Here is a 19,145-nt window from a genome sequence, read left to right as displayed (position 1 = left end):
GAAACTGTGGAGTGGATTCCTGAAATCTCTGTTTCTGAAACCCCCTGCTTAATTCTGATTCATGTTGGTTTGAGAAACACTGACTTAAATAGTTACTACAACTCATTTTATATAGGAAATTTTACTCTTAAGTCATTAAAGATTAGATAGCCTTAATGGCTATCTCCCCCTGTTTGTAAGCCATTATTGCCGTTTTACCTGCTGTATTTATTCCTCCTTTCTACTCATCTAACTTGTGCCATTATTAGTAGATGAGGTTGTGTCATATCCCTTACAGACCCTTCTTGAAGATATGGTCTGGATGAGATGGCCCAGTAAAGCTTATGCAGCATTTTTCTTCCTTAAGGCTCAAATGCGAATAATAAATAACACCGTCTGCCAATGGCTTGGTGATGTTAAAGGTAATACATATGAAATCCAGGAAAAAACGTAGTTTTTGATTAAGAACCTTTACCTCTGTGGAGGAAATCATGATAAAAGAGGTGGCATAGAATAATCCATTCTTACTTTGCTGAGAGTTTTCTTGTTACACGAGTTGCAGTAATTGTTTCAGTTAAGGAAGTACATATGTGAAGAGCCAGCTGCCACATTAGGCAAGGTCAGATCCGCTATTTGATAAGATCATTACATTGCTGGATCCGGTTCTCTGCAGGCCCAGAAATTAATTTTCTAAGTTTTCCCCGAGGTGATACCCTTTGGTCATTCTTATCAAACCAAGTCCCCAAGAGGCAAGTGTATTATCCAGCATGTTCACTTGTTAATTGCAACTCAAAATATTGAACTTTCAGGTAGAATAGGATGCATGTTTATCTTAGTACGACCAGATTCTTTTTCTTCTCAGCAAAACTAAAATAATGTCAAATAAATTCTGGGAGGCTGATCTTTGGTAGACATGAAACAGTTCAGAGATAATGATTTGGAATACCTCTGATCCAGTACATCTGTCTTTACTGGGGTGTCTTTGCAATAGTTTAATTGAATAGTTATTCTGGTATCAGGACATGCCTCTGAAATATCCTGATAGCCACTTTTAAACACCCCTTTCTGGACTCCCCAATTATTTCTCCTTTGTTACTATACTCATTCTTTATAAGGAGACAATGGGATTTATTTGAATATGCTATTATTTGTCCTCATATACTGAAGCTCCATCCTAATCTTATTACCAAACTCCCAATTCAGCAGTTTACAAGTAATTTATTTTTAGGACAGATAGCATTTCTTTTTACAGAGGCATACTATAGGTTATTGCATGGTGATTTTCTGCACTTTCATCTTATTTTCAAAGCATAATTTGAATGCTGAGTTTGTGATTGCTGGCAACAGCGGAGGTAATAGATTTGGCCACCATTCTGCTCTATTTCATCAAGTCTAGGAAGCCATTATTTGTTAGAAATATGTACTATAATGCTAGGCAGAAAACAGACAAACAAAAAAAAACATGTACCAGTTATGATGTAATCCTTTATTACTTATACTCCATTTTATAGTATTAGAAAGAGTTTCAGACTCAGACACAGAGTTTAAAAACCACATGTCACTCCCGTGTGTGCACCAAAAAGGAGGTAACAGATTCAAGTTATTCTTAGGTATTTATACATAATTCTATCCTGAATTTATTTCCGGTTTAGCGTCATTGGCTGTCATCTTTCCTTCACTCTCTTTCCCTTTAGATATGATAGTGTTACATAGTCGAAGTTGGTCTTAAAGCTTGTAGTCTCTGTGTCATCCCCTCTACCTGAGTGCTGGGATTACAGGTGCATGTACTCATGCCCCCTGGTTATTTATTTATTCATTTCACCTCCATTTACAGTAACAACATCTCCTATCCCTTCAATCACAGCACTCATATCTCCTGCATATATACCACCGTTGAAGTGCTATTTTAAATTGGATAGTTATATTAACACAGAGTAGATTAGGTATAGTCAGTTATTAATCCCATAGAATGGGTCAGAGGGTGAAGATAAGAGGCATGCATTTGGTCAAATTAACTTAACTGGATTAAAATATAAGCATGTATTCAACCTTGCGAAAAATTCCTGTATTTCTCACTTCCTCTTTTTGACAAAATGAAAAATGTTTTGCAAGAGTATAAAAATTTAACACATTGTTTTTCAGTTAGAGTACAAAGTTATTTGTTTTGTCACAGTTTTTCTGTCTTTGTCTCTCTCACACATGCATCTATCATTATATTTTGATCTTATTCACCTCTATACTCGCCTCTACCTCTATGTTTGTAACTTTCTGTCCATCCCCACAAACAGACCCCTTCTGCTTTTGTACACCATGTGTTCTGTTTTGATTGTCTTTTTATTCTCTTTTCATTCCAGGTCCTTTAAGCTCTTCCTTTCTTCTCACAGCCTTGAGATATGGGTAATACAGATAAGTCATTTAAGACTGAGCAACTGTCAGTCTCTTATGCTTAGCACTTTGAACAGATAAGAGTCTTTGCATTAATCAACCCCTTCCACAAAAAGGGGCTTCTTTGCCCCAAGCTAAGTTATACTGTTCTGTGAGTATAAAGCCAATGTTTAGAAGGCAATTTGATAAAAATACTAATATATTCATCTTCTGTCCCTATGCCCTTTATAGTCAAAAGTTTTGACCAGGTTTGTAGTATTATACCTATGTGGAGTACATACTATATTTAAAGTCTTCTTTGTTTTTACTGAATTCACCTTGTGATCTAGAATGTGGCCTATTTTAGAGAGGTTTCTGCTGCTGCTGCTGATAAGTTGTATTCTGCTTCTGATGGATGCAATATTCTTGTTTGAAAGCCTTTGACTTCTGAAAGCAGGATTGTCTACCCACTAAGGATACCACCACTCCAAGCTCTTTTTTTATTTTAATTTTCTGAATTTTATTTTTAACTCACTATTTTTTGGTTTATACGGTAATAGGTTTGATATTTGTTTGTCATGCATTCTTAGTTGCTATCCCTCCTTCATGTCCTTTGCATTTCTTCATTCTCTCTGTCCCAACTCTATTTAATCTTCTTCATGCTTATCAATCCTGTACTATGTTCATATCCCATTTCACTATTTCCACTGCTTAGAGTCTCTTTGCTTATGGCCCCTTTCTTTTTCTTGTCCCCCATAAGCACTCAAGTTTCAATACAGAAATACAAATTTGGTGATAGGATCTGCATATGAGAAACCATACAGTGTTTGTCTTTCCAGGTCTGGCTTACATTACTCAGTATTTTTCACAGTTTCATTATTACTGAGTGAATAAAATTCCATTGTATGTAAGTACAGAATTTTTATTATCCATGCATCAGTTCATAGCTAGCTAGCTGCCGCCATTTCCCAGCTACTGTGGATGGAGTTGCCTTGAACATGGACTTATCTTTCTCCTATTATACTAGGTAAGATACAAAGTTATTTCAGTTCCTTTTTGTTTTTCAATGTTTACTTTGTGATCTGGAATGTGACCTATTGGTTCTCTGGGCTGGTGAGAAGGTATATTGTGTTTCTTTTGGATAGCATATTCTGCAAATATCTGTTAGGCCCATTTGATTTTTTGTGTACTTTGACTTTGAAGTATATTTGTTGATTTTTAGTTTGGATAACCTCTTTGAAGATGAGGATGTAGTACTGAAATCACCCACTATATTATTTTGGCAAAGCCTATCACATATTTTATGCCAAATATTGTTTTTTATGGAAGTAGGACCCTCCCCAATTGGGTACAAATATTTTATAATGTTATATCTTCTTGATGGGTTGTAATTTTCATTAACCTGCAGTGTCCTTTCATCTAATTTTGTTTTGAATTAGATTTTATCAGAATATCCACATTAACTTGCTTTGATTTCCATATACTTGAACGGACATTTGTTCTTTGACTCTCAGTTTATGGGTATTAAGGAGTGAGGTGTGTTTCTTAAACACAACAGATACTTGGTTCTACTGTTTTCAGTAAATGTCTTAGTTAGGGTTTCTGTTGTTGCAAGGAAACACCACAACTAAAAAGCCAGTTGGGGAGAAAAGGGCTTATTGAGCTTATGCTTCTGCATTGCTGTTCATCACCAAAGGAAGTCAGGATGGGAACTCAAGAATGGAAGGCGTCTGGAGATTGGATTTGATAAAGAGGCGATGGAGGGGTGCTACTTATTGGCTTGCTCAACCTGCTTTCTTACAGAACGTAGGACCACTAGGATGGCACTGCCCGCCATGGGCTAGGCCCTTCCCCATTCATCACTAAGTGAGAAAATACCTTACAGCTGGATCTCATGGAGGCATTTCCTCAACTGAGGCTTCTTTCTCTCTGATGACTCTAGCTTGTGTCAAGTTGATGCACAAAACCAGACAGTACAGTAAACTAACCCATATCTCTTTGCTGGTGATTTGAGAACTTAAATTTTTTTTAAGAACACACTTTTTTATTTTTAGAAACACACTTATTTACATATCTATCCTCCCACCCCCTGGCCCTCCCATTCTTCCATGCTTCCCACCGACTCCCCAACTCACCGACCACCCACTCCCCAGAGATAGTGAGACCCTTCACAGGGGATCATCAAAGTCTATCACATCATTTGAAGAAGGGCCCAGGCCCTCCTTTCCATATCTTGGCTGCAATAGTATCTTTCCATACGGAAAGTGCTCCCAAAGTGCATTTGTGACCTAGGAATAAACCCTGGTTCAACTGTAAGAGGTTCCATAGACTGCCTTGACCTCCTAGCTGGTACCCATATTCAGATGGCTTGGTTTGGTCCAATGATGTTTCCCTCACTTTACTACTGGGTTTGTGTACTCCCATTAGGTCAGGTCAACTGTTTCTGAGGGTAACTCCAGTTCCGTCTTGGCTCATTGGGTCATCTCTTCTCCCTCTCTGCAACTGGACTTTGGGAGTATGGCTCAGTGCTCAGCTGTGGATGTCTGTTCCTGCTTCGATGAGCTACTGGGTCAAAGCTCTAGGAATGGTAACCAAGGTATGCATAAATCTCATTATAGGGGAAGGGCATTAAAGGCAGCCTCTCAAACACTGCCTAGATTCTTAGTTGGAGTTACCCATGTGGATCCCCTGCCATTTCCTCTGTGCCAGACCTCTCTCCAAACCTGTACTGGTTCCCTTTGTCAAGGAACCTCCTTTCTTGCCCTCTTCTATTCCTCCCCTGTCTCAGTTTTTCTTTTCTCCTCCCCCTCCCCTTTCCCCCTTTCCATCTCCCTCCTCTCTCCACCCCCCCCCTGCTCTCAGTTTGCTCAGAGGTTCTTTTCCCCCCTCCCCTTCTTCAGGGGACCCTGAACACGCCGGATCTCATCTGATCTCAGAAGCTAAGCAGGGTCTGGCCTGGTTAGTACTTGGATGGGAGAACTTTAATTTTTAATGGTTATTACAGAGAGGTTTTTTTTCTGATTTCAGTAATTTTGTTGGTTGTTTTTATCTTTTTCCCTTAGTACTAAGAATTTATTGATTTACTCTATCTAATACATTCCCTCTGTTTTTGTTTATTTATTCATCTAATGAATGCATTTTCTATGCTTTCATTACTGAACTGTTTTCCTTTCTCCTTTGTGCTCTGTATTCGTTTGAGTAGATTTGTGGTGCTGACTTGGTTGGCATGAACTGCCCTCATTTGTGCTTGTCTTGGAATGTCTTGTTTTCACCACTGATTTTAAAAGACAGCTTTGCTGGGTATTGAAAACATGATTTGAATTATTTACTCCCAGAGCTTGGAATATATGATTCCTTGCTTTCTTGGCATTTAGGGCAGCAAGTGAGATCTAATGTTAATGTAGTGTGTGGTTGTACTAGAGGTGCTGTTTCTCCTTATTGTTTTAATAGTAATTCTTTGTTTTGTATTTTTGACATCTTTACTACAATATGTCATTGAGAAGTTCTTCTCTGGCCATGTTTATTTACTGTTTTACATGTTTCTGTTGTGTTTCAATGACTATTTCTTTGTTCAACATTGCAAATGTTTTTCTTATGCAATTTTACTGAATAGATTCTTTATGCCTTTATTTTTATCTCCATTCTTAATTTTATTTCTCCTTTGTGCTCAGTATTTGTTTGAGTATATTTGTGGTGCTGACTTGGATGGCATGAACTGTCCTCATTTGTGCTTGTCTTGAAATGTCTTATTTTTGCCACTGATTTTAAAAGACAGCTTTGCTGGATATTGAAAACATGATTTGAATTATCTACTCCGAGAGTAAAAAAATTTATTTCAGGTGGATTATCAGGTTTTGTCTCTTGATGATAACCCGGATGAGTTGGATGTGTGACCGTGGTCATCTTTTCTTTGGTTGATGTCCTCCACCACTGCTAGTCTTCCTTCTTTATGAACCTATTCACATTGATGATGCTCTCTAGTGCACCTTAAAATTTATTTCATTGATTTATTTTTTAAATTCTATTATTTCTTTTTTATCTCAACTTCCTTGCTGTATTTGTTTTCTATGATGTGTACCTTTTCATTTTAATTTCCGCATTTGTTTTACTGTTTTTTTCCTTTCTTTCTGAATTTCTTCTCTGGTTCTGGATTGAATCATTTACTTTAAAATACATTTATTTGGTTAGTTATGTTTTTATGTATGAGTGTTTTGCCTACATCTATGTTCTTCATACAACTGCAATGAGTCAGTTGAAGTTTGTACTCCTGATTTTCAGATACTTTCTGCTGGTGTTGGTGTGACCCTACATTGGGCAAGTTTTGCTGTGTGTCACATTTGCCTTCACTGTAGTTGGTTACCTTTTTGGATGCTCAGGGGTTTCTTCTGGCCACATTTAACTTGGATGTGCATATGCTGGTCATTGTCTCACACTCCCAGAACTCTTCAGCACTTATTATCCTGTGAACCCAACATTCTATCTGGATAATATCTCCCAACTGTGTTGAGAGTTTGAGAAGTGACCACAACAATGGGATATATACAGTCAGAAGACCAATCTTAACACTTTAAGATATCTGAAGTCTTAATTATCCTGCTGGAAGAATGCAGCCTTGGGTGTCAAGCAGATACTGGTGCTTCAGATTTGACAGACTCTGTAGCTTGGAGACAGGAGTGTCCAGAGGCCTGCAGACCTCAGGCTCCAGACTAACTCTGTGCATGACGAAGGGTGTTTTCAGCCACTTCGAGTAGAGCTATCTTCCTCATTCAGTTTCCTGCTTGAGTTGAGCCGTCTGCCACCTACACCTTTTAGCTTGTCCTCTTTTGTTCCTCTAGGGCTCCAAAATTGTTTCTCAAGTCTGTCACTAGCCCTGGGGCTGTAGCAGATTGAATTCAAACAGTTTTCTTTTTTTCTATTTTTTATTTAAATTAGAAACAAGCTTGCTTCACATGTCAATCCCAGCTCCCTACCCCTCCCCTCCTCCCCTGCCCCCACCAGCCCATCATCCCCACACCCAATCCCCACTGTGCTCCGCAGGGAGGATAAAGCCCTCCATGGGGGATCTCCAGAGTCTGTCATTTCATTCAGGGTAGGGCCTAGGTCCTCCCCTCATCCCTTATCCCTCATCCCTCATTGTGGGATGGGCACCCAAAGTCCATTTGTATGTCAGGGATAAATACTCATCTACTACCCAAGGCCCCAGAGATTGCCTAGGCCTCCTCACTGACACCTAAATTCAGGGGGTCTGGATCAGTCCCATGTTGGCCTCTCAGCCATCAGTCTGGGGTCCAAGAGCTCCCTTTTGTTCAGGTCAACTGTTTCTGTGGGTTTCACCACTCCAGTCTTGACCACTTTGCTCATCAATCCTCCCTCTCTGTCACTGGGTTCCAGAAGTTCAGTCCAGTTCAAGCAGTTTTCTCATGGTTGTTCCTTTTCCTCAGGTCTCACTATGTGGTTCAGATTCAAATCACAGTCTCACCACACCCCAACTGGTTTTGAGACATATGAGAGCTGTGGACTTGCCATGAATGCAGGATTTCTGATCATCTTTCACTGGAGCCATTTGGTTTACCTGTTGAATTTTTCTGTTTCCCTTACCTTCACTAAGGAAGTGTGTCTGAGGTTGTTTTCAGCTTGGCTTCATTTCTCTGGGTTGCTGTACTTGTCCTCCAATTTTATTGTATCTTACCTTCATAAATCTCTCACAGTTTTCTCTTTCTCTTGATAGAGTCTGTTTTTCCTTATTTAGACTCTTCTTCATGCAGTCACATTTAAATATCCACCCTTCTTACTTTTACCCTCCCTTCCCCTCTCCTCTTCCTTTTCATCTTTTTTTCTCCTTCCTTTCCTTTATCCTCCACACTTCCTTACCCACCCCTAACTTCTACAACATACACTAGCCTTGCCTTGAACACATTACATATCTCATGACAGTCTTGAACTTGTGGTGACCTACCTGACTCAAGAATGTGCTATCATGCCTAGCTCTCTTCACCTTGTTTTTCTTGTCAAAGTCTCATGTTTTGGGGCTGTTTGTAACTACAGCATTAAAAATTTGGAACAATGAAGATCAGACCACTGGAGTTCATTATACGAAAGCTTCTATATTGCAAATACTCCCATATTTTTTCATATAATAATTTTATATGTTTTGAAATGCCTTGCTCAATTTTTCTAAATTAAATGTGTAATTCTTGATCATTTATGTTTTCTTTTCAGATATATTTTTATATTTAGATTAATCAATTAGTGAGGATGCCACTGGGAGGCAAACGTCCATTAGTCTTGTTAGTCTAGACATTTATATACATTAAAGAAAGAAAAGGTTTTTGTTTGTTTGTTTTAAGACAGGGTTTCTCAGTAGCTTTGAAGCCTGTCCTGGAAGTCACTCTGTAGATCAAGCTGGTCTTGAACTCATGAAGATATACTTGCCTCTGCCTCCTGAGGGCTGGAATTAAAGGCATGCACCACCACCACCTGGCTAGGCCCTCTGCACACAGGTGACAGTTGTGTAGCCTGATCTGCTTGTGGGGCCCTGGTAGTGGGACCCTGGTCCATGAGATAGCTTCTTGGAGCCCATTCCAAATGGCAGGGTGCTTTGCTCAGCCTCCATGCAGGGGGAGGACTTGGTCCTGCCTCAACTGAATGTGCCAGGCTTTGTTGACTCTGTATGGGAAACCTCACCCTTTCTGAGGAGTAGATTGAGGGTGGATTGGGGGTGGGGTGGGGGAGGAGAGAGAGGGGGAGAGGAAGGGAAAATTGTTGGTATGTAAAATGAATAAAAAATTAAGAAAGCTTTTATTGTGTCTCTCTATCTCTGTCTCTCTGTCTCTCTGTGTCTCTGTCTCTGTCTGTCTGTCTCTCTGTCTCTTTGTCTCTCAAGAGCCAATGACTGCATTTTTGTTTGGTAACCCAAGGCTTTTTGAGAGCTGGAATGTCCTCTAGTCTCAAAATGTTGAATTCCCAAAGCTTCTTCCTTTCTTCCCCAAGACTTTACTGTGCATGGACACTGACACAAAAGTGCTTTCCCATGAAAATTTAGTGCTAGCCTTTGTAGAAAACCATATTATCTAGTTCCATGTGGAAATACAATATCAAATATTTTAGAAAGAAATCAAGAATCATTAAAAATGAAGATCAAAACAAAAATCTTGATTCAAGCATCATTGTATATGTGTGAGATACCGACCAACAAGTGGAGGACCTAGTTATTGTTGATTTTATGTGCCAACTTGACTAAGGCAAGGCATACCTTGATAGATGAAAAAGTATTATTTCTGGATGTTTCTATAAGGGTGTTGGTGAAGAATGATAACACTTGACTCACAGGGCTCAGAGGGGTAAAGAGACTTATACTCACAATTGTGGTATCTGCTGAGGGTCTTAACATAAGACAAGGTGAGACAAGGTGTAAGGACAGGCAGTTCCTCTGTCTACCTAAGCTGAAATATCCATTTTCTTATCACTTTGATCTTAGTATTCATGGTTTTGGGGCTTTTGGACTAGAAGTGGGAATTGGCATTATAAACTCCCTTGATTTGGAGTAAATTCATATCAGCCAATTTCCTGGACTTTCAGTTTACAGATGTCAGATTGTAGGTGTTCTTAGTCTTCGTGATTATATTAACCAATTCCTTACAGCAAATTAAACACACACACACAAAATCATAACATAACTAAACAGCCATGATGCATACTCACAAAAGCACATACCACACACCATAAATGTAAACACACATAGTGTATATCACATGCACAAAAAAACACATCTTCACAAACACATATTACACACATCACAAACATTAACACACAAGCAACACACACACACATACATAGAAACATGCCGCACCCACTGTGCAGCCTGTATCCAGAATGTGGCAAGGGTTTCGGGATTGATGACACAGAGACCAGTTGGTTGCGTTAAGAAAACTTTATGCTCCCCAACAAGGCTCAAGAGAACTTCCCAAGAAACGCTTCCCTCCAGAAAAGCTTCTGCCACACACACACACACACACACACACACACACACACACACACACACTTCCTCCTCTTGGCTGGTGGTTATATCCCTGACACCAGAATTGGCAGCAGCAGCAGGGGGCAGGAAGAGGTGGCTAGCCATTAGAAAGATCAAAGTCAGGGTGTTTCAGCGAGCGAGCCCTTATCGGGGAACTTATAGCTCTGGTAAACATTTCTTAGGGCACTGGATTGTTTTCAGTGAACATGTTTGCAGTAAACATTGTCTCACAGCTGCTTGCTACCAGGTTGATGGGGAAGTGGGTCTCCGGCCAAGGTCTGTTGTTCCCACACAAACACATATACTGATATGACAGACTTTGGAGATCCCCCATGGAGGGACTCACTCTCCTTGGGGTGAGGAGGCAGGATGGGGTGGGGGGGTGGGGAGGTTAGTGGGAGGCGGGGGAGGAGGGGAGGAAGAGGGGTTGACATGTGACGCTTGCTTCTAATTTAAATAAAAAAAACCATAATTTTGACAACACAAAAAACCAAACATACCACACATGTACATACCACATATACAACATACCCACAATCACACATACACAAACACATACACGTGTACCACATACACTATACTACACACACACACACACACATACACACACACACATACACAAACACTGTTCTTTCTATTTCTCTTAGAAAACAAATTTTGGAATCAGGCAATTTTTAAAATTACATTTATAAATTCTTATGTATTTTATGTGTGTCTCAAAATGTCACCATGCATGTGAACTTCAGAAACAACCTCTGGCAGTTGGTTCTCTACTCTCACTATGTGTGTCCAGGCATGCAATTCAAATCCTCAGGCTAGTGGTAGATAATTACCTGCTGAACCATCTTGTAAGCCTCTACATTCTATTTTTTCTATTTTAGGTTTTATTAATTGAATTTTTTATAATTATATATTGATTATGCTTTCTCCTCCCCCCAATTCTTTCTAGATCCTTCCCACTCACCCAAATTCACATGCGTCCTTGCTTTCTTATATTAGAAACAAAGAGGTATCTAAATAAGATAAATAAAATAAGATAAAAACAAACAAAAACCCAAACAGGTTAAAACTAGGAAATGAAAAGAAAAACAAGAGCCAAAGAAAAGTCACATATAGATGTAGATATAGAGATATGCATATCAGCACAAATAGAAATTGTCTAAAAGCACAAAATCAGAAATCACAGTATATAAACCAAAGACATGTAGGGTAAGAAAAGGAAAACCAACAAAAAGAACCCAGACCAGACAAAACATTATTAGAAAAACAAAACAAAACAATATACCCCACCAAAAGCAAAAACAAAAATACCTCCCCCAAACCTACCACTGAGTTCATTTTGTGATGTTCATCCACTCTTGGCTTGGGGATTTGCCTTAAGACTGGCGTATATATCCAGTGAGACTCCATTACAGAAAAACTAATTTTTCTTTTTGGAATGGTAACTAACTGGCAAAAGATTCCGAGTTACGGATGGGCTCTTGTGTCTACTCCCCTTCTCAGCACAGAGACTCCCTATCCCTTCATTATTTGTTGTTATTTGATAATTCCCATTCTGATTGGATTTAGATGAAATTTGAGAGTTGCTTTGATTTGAATTACCTTAATTGCTGGGGAAGGTGAACACTTTTTGAGACTTTGCTTAGCCATATTTTCTCTTCTTTTGAGAACTCTGTGTTCAAGTGTCAGGACCAATTTTCAGATGATTCATTTGCACTTTTTGAGTTCTTTATATATATTCTGGATATTAATCCTATGTCAGGTTTCTATCTGTTAAATAATCCCCTCATTCTGTGTCTTCCCCTTCACCCATTTGAGATTTTTCTTTAGTTGTTTAGAAGCAGTTTAGTTTTCTGAAGACCCAGTTTTCATTCATTGGCCTTAATTCTGGGCAAGTGAAGTCCTAATCAGAAATTCCTTTCCTACATCTATACAATCAGGTACTGATTATGTTTTCTTATGGAAGAGTCAGTGCTTTGGGTTTTACATTTATGGACCTTTATCCATCTGTAGTTTGTTTAGTGCAAGCTGATAGATACAGGTTTAATTTAATTCTTTTGTAGGTGTACATTTTATTTTGCAAGCATCATTTGTTGAAAATGCTTTATTTTCTCTAACATATGATTTTGGCATCAAATATTAAATGGATGATACTACATGTACTTGTATCTGAGTATTTTATTTTGTTCCATTGATATAGATGCTTGTTTTAGGTAAGTATTATATTGTTTTTATTACTATGACTCTGTAATATATTTTATGACCTGAAATGGTAGTCCATCTAATATTATTCTTTTTGTTCAGAATTATTTGGCTGTACAGGTTTTTTTGTTGTTGTATCAGAATTTGAGGATAATTTTTCTTTCCCTTTATGTGAAGAATGATATGATTTTTATTGGTATTCCATTGGTTGTGTAAGTGACTTTTGGTATAAGGGTCATTTTGCTAATAATATCTCTACCAATTCATGAGCATGTTATTTCTTTCTATTTCCAGTGTCTCTCTCTCTATCTTGTTCTCCAGAGCTTTAAATTTCCCATTATAGATATCACTAGCTTTCTTGGTTAGGTATATTTCTAGGTATTATATTTTCTTTGAGGTTATTGTAAATGGGAATGTGTCCATGATCTCCTTGTTTTTGTTGGTGGTGTATAGAAAAACTATTTATTTGTGCAAGTTGATTATTTTTCCTTCCATATTGCTGAATTTGTTTATATTTTTAGAAACTTTCTGGTAGAATTTTTTGGATCTGTGATGTATAGTATTATGTCATTCATATATAGGTATAGCTTGACTTCTTCTTTTCCTAATTGGATTACTTTAATTTCCTCCTCTTGCCTTTCTACTCACCCTAGTACTTTGAGCACCAATTTAAAAGGAATGACATTAGTTTACATCCCTCCCTCATTCTCAACATCAGTATGATTGCTTCAAGGTTTTCTTCCATTTAGGATGATATTGGCTGTGAGGTTTTTCTATAAATCTTTTAATGTGTTGGGGACTCTGTTTGTTCTAGTTTGCAATTCGCTAGAATGTTTTATCATGGAGGCATGTTGGATTTTGTCAAAGGCTTTTTTCCTGCACCTATGGACATGATCATATGATTTTTTTTGTCCTTAAATCCACATTTGTGGTTTGTTACATTTATTGAATTGCATATGTTATGTCAAACCACTTCTGCACTTTAGGGATAGAGCCTACTTTGTCAAGGGGTATATTCTTTTTGAATGGTCAATTCTGTTTATGAGTATTTTATTGAAAAAAATTGTAAGTCTATGTTTATCAGGAATATTAGCCTGTAGTTTTCTCTTCTTATATCTTTACCTGCTTTAGTTTCATAGAAGGAGCTTGAGTTTGCAAGTGCTCCTTCTGTTTATGTTATTGAATAGTTTAAGGAGAATTAAATATAGATCTTTGAAGTCTGTAAAATTCTACTGTGAATCCATCTGGGACTTTTTTTAATCTGAGGTTTTTTACTATTTCAATCTCATTTTTATAGGACTATTCATGTTGTTGACTTCTTGGTTTAATTTTGGTGACTTGGAAGAATCTAGAAATTCATCCATTTCTTTTAGGTTTTCCAGCTTAATGGTGTACATGATTTAAAGTATTCTCTTATTATATTCTCATTCATTTTTATAGTTTGCTACCTTGGGTCATGTTTCAGCCCTTTGGATTTCTTCATCAGAGAAATGTCGGCATTGTTGCGGTTCTATTCAATGTCTCTAAAGATCTGGAAGCAGGCTAAAATGTATTTGATGGACTTATCATAAGAGAGGATTAGAAGATAAATTTTGGAAGAATAGTCAATAACCAGATCAAAGTGTGCATGGTAGGTTCCGTGAGGATCTGAAATCTTTCAACAGGGTAGTGTTTCCTTTGTGACAGTTTATTGTTTTTGGTGTTTAAATACCATGTAGTTGACCTCAGTTTTCCTTAGTTACCGTTTTAGTGTTCTGTTGCTGTGAAGAGACACTATGACCACCACAACTATTGTAAAAGAAAGCAGTTAATTGAGTCTTGTTTACTTTTTCAAAGTTTTGGTCCATTATCATCATGGTGGGAAGCATGATAGCTAGCACATGGGCAGGAATAGACTGGAGAGGTAGCTGAGAGTTCCAGATCTGAATTTCCAGGTAGCAGAAAGTGAGTCATTGGGCCTGGGCTGGGCTTTTGAGACCTTAAGCCACCCCTTGTGACCCACTTACTCCAACAAGACCATGCACTCTCTCCTCTCATTTATCGCCAGTCCCTGGTAACTAAGCATTCAAATATGTGAGCCTAAGGGGGCCATTCTCATTCAAACCACCACAGTTATCCTCCTGTTTTAGTCTCCATCTAGCACATTTGTTGATTACACTTGTTACTGTCTCCATCAGCACAGTAAATACTAAGCTCCAGCAGGTCTTCTTGCCATTGTTCTTGCCAGGACACTGCGCTGAATGCCATGAATCAGCCCCATTGACCATGTGTGTTTTCTCTTCCTGCTGTAATAAGTCACAAGCATACCTGAGAAGGCATGAGCTTATTATTATCTTAGAATACTATTATCCAGAAGCCTGATGGGTGTCTAACCAGGGTAAAAGAATATGATAGCAGGCTTGTGTTTTCTTGTGGAAGCACTAGCAGAGAAGTTGCATTTCCAGCTTCTTTGGACCATGTTCACTTATTTCATAGAAAAATCTTGCAATGCCTTGATAACCATGTTGACTTTTTCTGCTTCCTTTTTCTAGCTTGAAATGGTTACATCAGGCACCCTGGTTGGTTGTCTTGGATAATCTTCCTATTTTAAAGTGAGCTGAATAGCAACTGTACTTCTCCTTTATCATGTAAAAAAACCCACATGTACAGTTTCAGAGATTAGGGTCTCATCCACACTGGTAACTGTATTCTATCACATTAATTCTTCAAATATCAGTTAGTTCATATCAACTTTCCTAATTATTATCTCAAATTTAATGGACTTCTGAAGTCGTAGAGAGATTTAGAAGTTTCTCTGTGATCTGGCTTCTGTGGTTGCAGGATAGGATCTAGCAAGGCATTTTAGTAAAAATATAAGCAGACAGTACTCTGAGGTTCACACACTCAACAAATGACTCTGATCTTTTCCTGGGTCCAGGCTTCTACATTGTGTTCCTGACTGCATTTGCTGCAGCTTCCCTGGAGTTCAGTCTGTCGCGCGCGCGCGCGCGCGCGCACACACACACACACACACACACACGCACACGCACACGCACACGCACACGCACACGCACACTCACACACACACACACACACACACACACACACACACACACACACACACACACGCTCCCTGGGACGTACTGCTTTGTAATCATGCCAGCTTCAGAGTTCTGGTCATCCCTCTTCCAGGCAGTGGTCTGACTGTAACTTACTGTCATCAGATCTCTTGTAGTATGTCGCCACTTCTGATAGACCTTCCTATCAATTTGATACATGGCTTTTATCCTTTCTCTCGCTTGACTTGTGACTGCCGATGTTTTTGCTCCTGATATCAGTAGTCCTTTGTTTTCTACTAGATACGAGCCCCATGAAGACAAGTTCACTGATTTAAAAACTATAATTAAAAATTATTATTTACTTCTTTAGTGTGTGTGTGTGTGTGTGTGTGTGTGTGTGTGTGTGTGTGTGTGTGTAGGATAGAAGATAATTTCAGGAGTCCATTTTCTCCTCTCCATATGCGAGTCTCAGGGATCCAACTCAGTGGACAGGCTCCACAGGCGCCCTTACCTTACCATCATCTTGCCAGCCATCTTGTTGCTCACTAGTTTCCTTATTGCATTTCTACTAGGACCTAAGATGGTGTTTTTGCATAAAGAAAATGTTCACTGAGTACTTGTTAAACTGTACAATCACAGAAAATATTCACCCAGGGTTTTTTTTTTTTAAGAGGCAGCGCTACTCTAAAATCCCAGTGTGCCATTTCATATCATCCTATCAGTGTCTAGAGGTGAGAAAGATGAGACCTGGAAAGGCAAAACTCACACAACTGCTAAGTCAGGCCTCCATTCAGGTAAAAAATGTTGCTTGGGAGCCAGCCCTAGTGCATGTGTAATACTACATTGCAGTTATAGTTTTTATAATTAATGTGGCATGTTACAAGCAAACATGTTACTATTTTTTCTCCTTTTAATTTCACTTCTTTATTGAATTTTTTGTGAGTGTTTCATACATATTCATCACTGTATTTGTCCATATTTGCCCCTTGTAACTACTATATTGATTTTTAAAATTTGAAAATTGTAAGTATTTCCTAGAATGAACTCCAATAATTTTGAAAGATCTTTTAGGAGCTTCTACATAAAATTAAGGAACAGGATTTAGCATTTTCAGCATGTTGATTGAGTATTGCTTTTAGTTGGCAGTACACTTGTAACTTGAACATACATTTTCCTAGTAAGTCCAGGAATGAGAAAAAGTAGGGAACAAGCTACATGCATAAGCTTCCTAGCCTGGCATAGGATGAAAAATAGGGCAAGGGCTAATTTTATAAATTCCTAAAATATGAAAGAAAATTATTGTTAATAAGTGAGTGTTGAGTTTCTGAGACCCGTGCCAGATGGCCTGATGGAAATTCAGCACCACTTCTTTCTTCCTATGTTTTCTCCTGGATTCCGGGTAATAACATTTCCCGAGTCTGTGCCAGCAGGGTTCTGGATTATATTCTACCCATGAGAGGCTCTTGTGCAAGATTTGGAAAGCAGAAGAGCAACAGAAGCCATTATTGCCCCTGCAGGCATGTTCATGGACTTCAGCAGATGGGGTTGTATGAAACCCTGCCAGGAGCTTCCCAACATCCTCTACACCAACCATTTGGAGGCTGCAGGCAGTTGCAGACCCACTGGTAGCAGAGGTCTGTGAGCATGCCCAGCCTCATTTCCTGAACATCAGTAGGGACTTTCTCTGACCTCTATTGTTCCAAATCTGTAACTGGTTTTCACTGGTTTGTAAATTCTTAACTCATTTTATTAAATTTGTTTTGACAGCAACTACTTAGGTTATGTGTTTTCTACCCATAATTTGGCTTTAACACATTAACTTTTTCTTGAGAAATACTTTATTTGATGTGTGATTTACAATTTGTTTCCTCTACCAAGATATTAAATATTTTTAGTGAAAATGAGTGGAACCACTGGCACTAATTAATACTTAAAAATTTCCACTTGATTTTTACATTTTTGTTATTTATTTATTTAGTGTGTGTCTGTGTGCGCATATGTACATCAGAGGATAACTTGCATGGGTCAGTTCTCCCTTTCTATCATGTGTTTACTGGCTTGAACTGTAGTTGTCAGTCTTGGTGACAAGGGCCTCTACCTGCTGATCTATTTTACTGCCCCCTACCCAAATTTTTAAAATGGATAAATCATATTCAATGGTTTGAAATTTGGATTTATTGTTAATATTGCTTCCTTAATACTCATTTAACTTCAGAAATAAAGTTGAGGTAGGATTCTTAGGAAAATAAACCTGAGACGATTGTAAGCACAAAAAGTAGAAAATTACTCAATAATTTGTCCTGCAAAGTAAGATGCCTCTATTGACTCACAGTCATTCCAGCTGCCTGCACTTTCTGTTCCGTCGTTAGACTGAGGATAGAACTGTGACAACTCATATTTGTACAGGAGGTTAATTCGTAAGAACATCCTAAACAACAAATCACTGGATTTCCACAGATTTAAGCTCATTTTTTCCAAGATTCCACGGCTTTCTGTTTGCCTCCTGTTTCAGCATTGATGTGGGTGCTACATTTGCATTTTATGTCTCCTCTAGATTTCAGACTCTCTGAGGACAGGAATTGTATCCCAATGTTCATTATTTAGCTTATGGTTAGTTTGGATCTGAACTCCTAGAAGATGGTTAGAACAAAGATGACTGTTGTTTTGTTTCCAGCTGTAATTCTGATACAACATAAATAAACTTATGTTACCAAAATAATGGATGAAGTAATGGACAAAACAAAGCAAACAACTGACTGGGAAATGTATTCTCTATATGCTATAATCAATGCAAGTGGAGGGGAGAATCCCTTATTAAAATACTTCAAATAATTTAGGCCTAATATAATTTTTTTGTTTTTTTTTGGAGGCAGGGTTTCTCTGTGGTTTTGAAGGCTGTCCTGGAACTATCTCTTGTAGACAAGGCTGGTCTCGAACTCACAGAGATCCACCTGCCTCTGCCTCCTGAGTGCTGGGATTAAAGGCATGCTCCACCAACACCTGGCTAGGCCTAGTATACATTTTAAGATTCATATTCCTTAATTATTCATGATTACTTTTCAATGCCACCCAACAATTGCAAATGATGTGGAAACAGATAAAGAAAACAATCCATGGTCTTTGCCTGGAAGACTTGACAAATGCCCTGAGTCAGATTGCTTCTCTGAGAGTTTCAGAGAAGCAGTACAAAGCAGCAGATGGGATACTTTACTCTGAGCCAAGTTTTGGGCAATCTTGTGCTGATGAAGACTTACTCATTATGGAATACTGCTCTACAAAAAGAGCTGTATTGGTATCGAGGACACCAACATGTACTAGATATGGTTTATACCATCAATGCTTAATAAGAGTAAGTGTTGACATCAAAACACAGTAAATGATAGAACCTAACAGCCAATGATGCTTTTGATACCAGAATTATGCTGGGATAGATAACCCCTTGTTGTCAACAAGCACAAGGTCCAGGACTAGAAGAAATTCCTGTGGCCTTCATTATTTATTTGTTTCTAAATATGACATACTCACATTTCATTCCAAAGCCTATT

Source organism: Mesocricetus auratus, unplaced genomic scaffold (assembly GCF_017639785.1).
Source record: "Mesocricetus auratus isolate SY011 unplaced genomic scaffold, BCM_Maur_2.0 Super-Scaffold_6730, whole genome shotgun sequence".
NCBI lineage: Eukaryota > Metazoa > Chordata > Mammalia > Rodentia > Cricetidae > Mesocricetus > Mesocricetus auratus.
The sequence above is the reverse complement of the archived record's forward strand: the minus strand, read 5'-3'. Positions refer to the sequence as shown.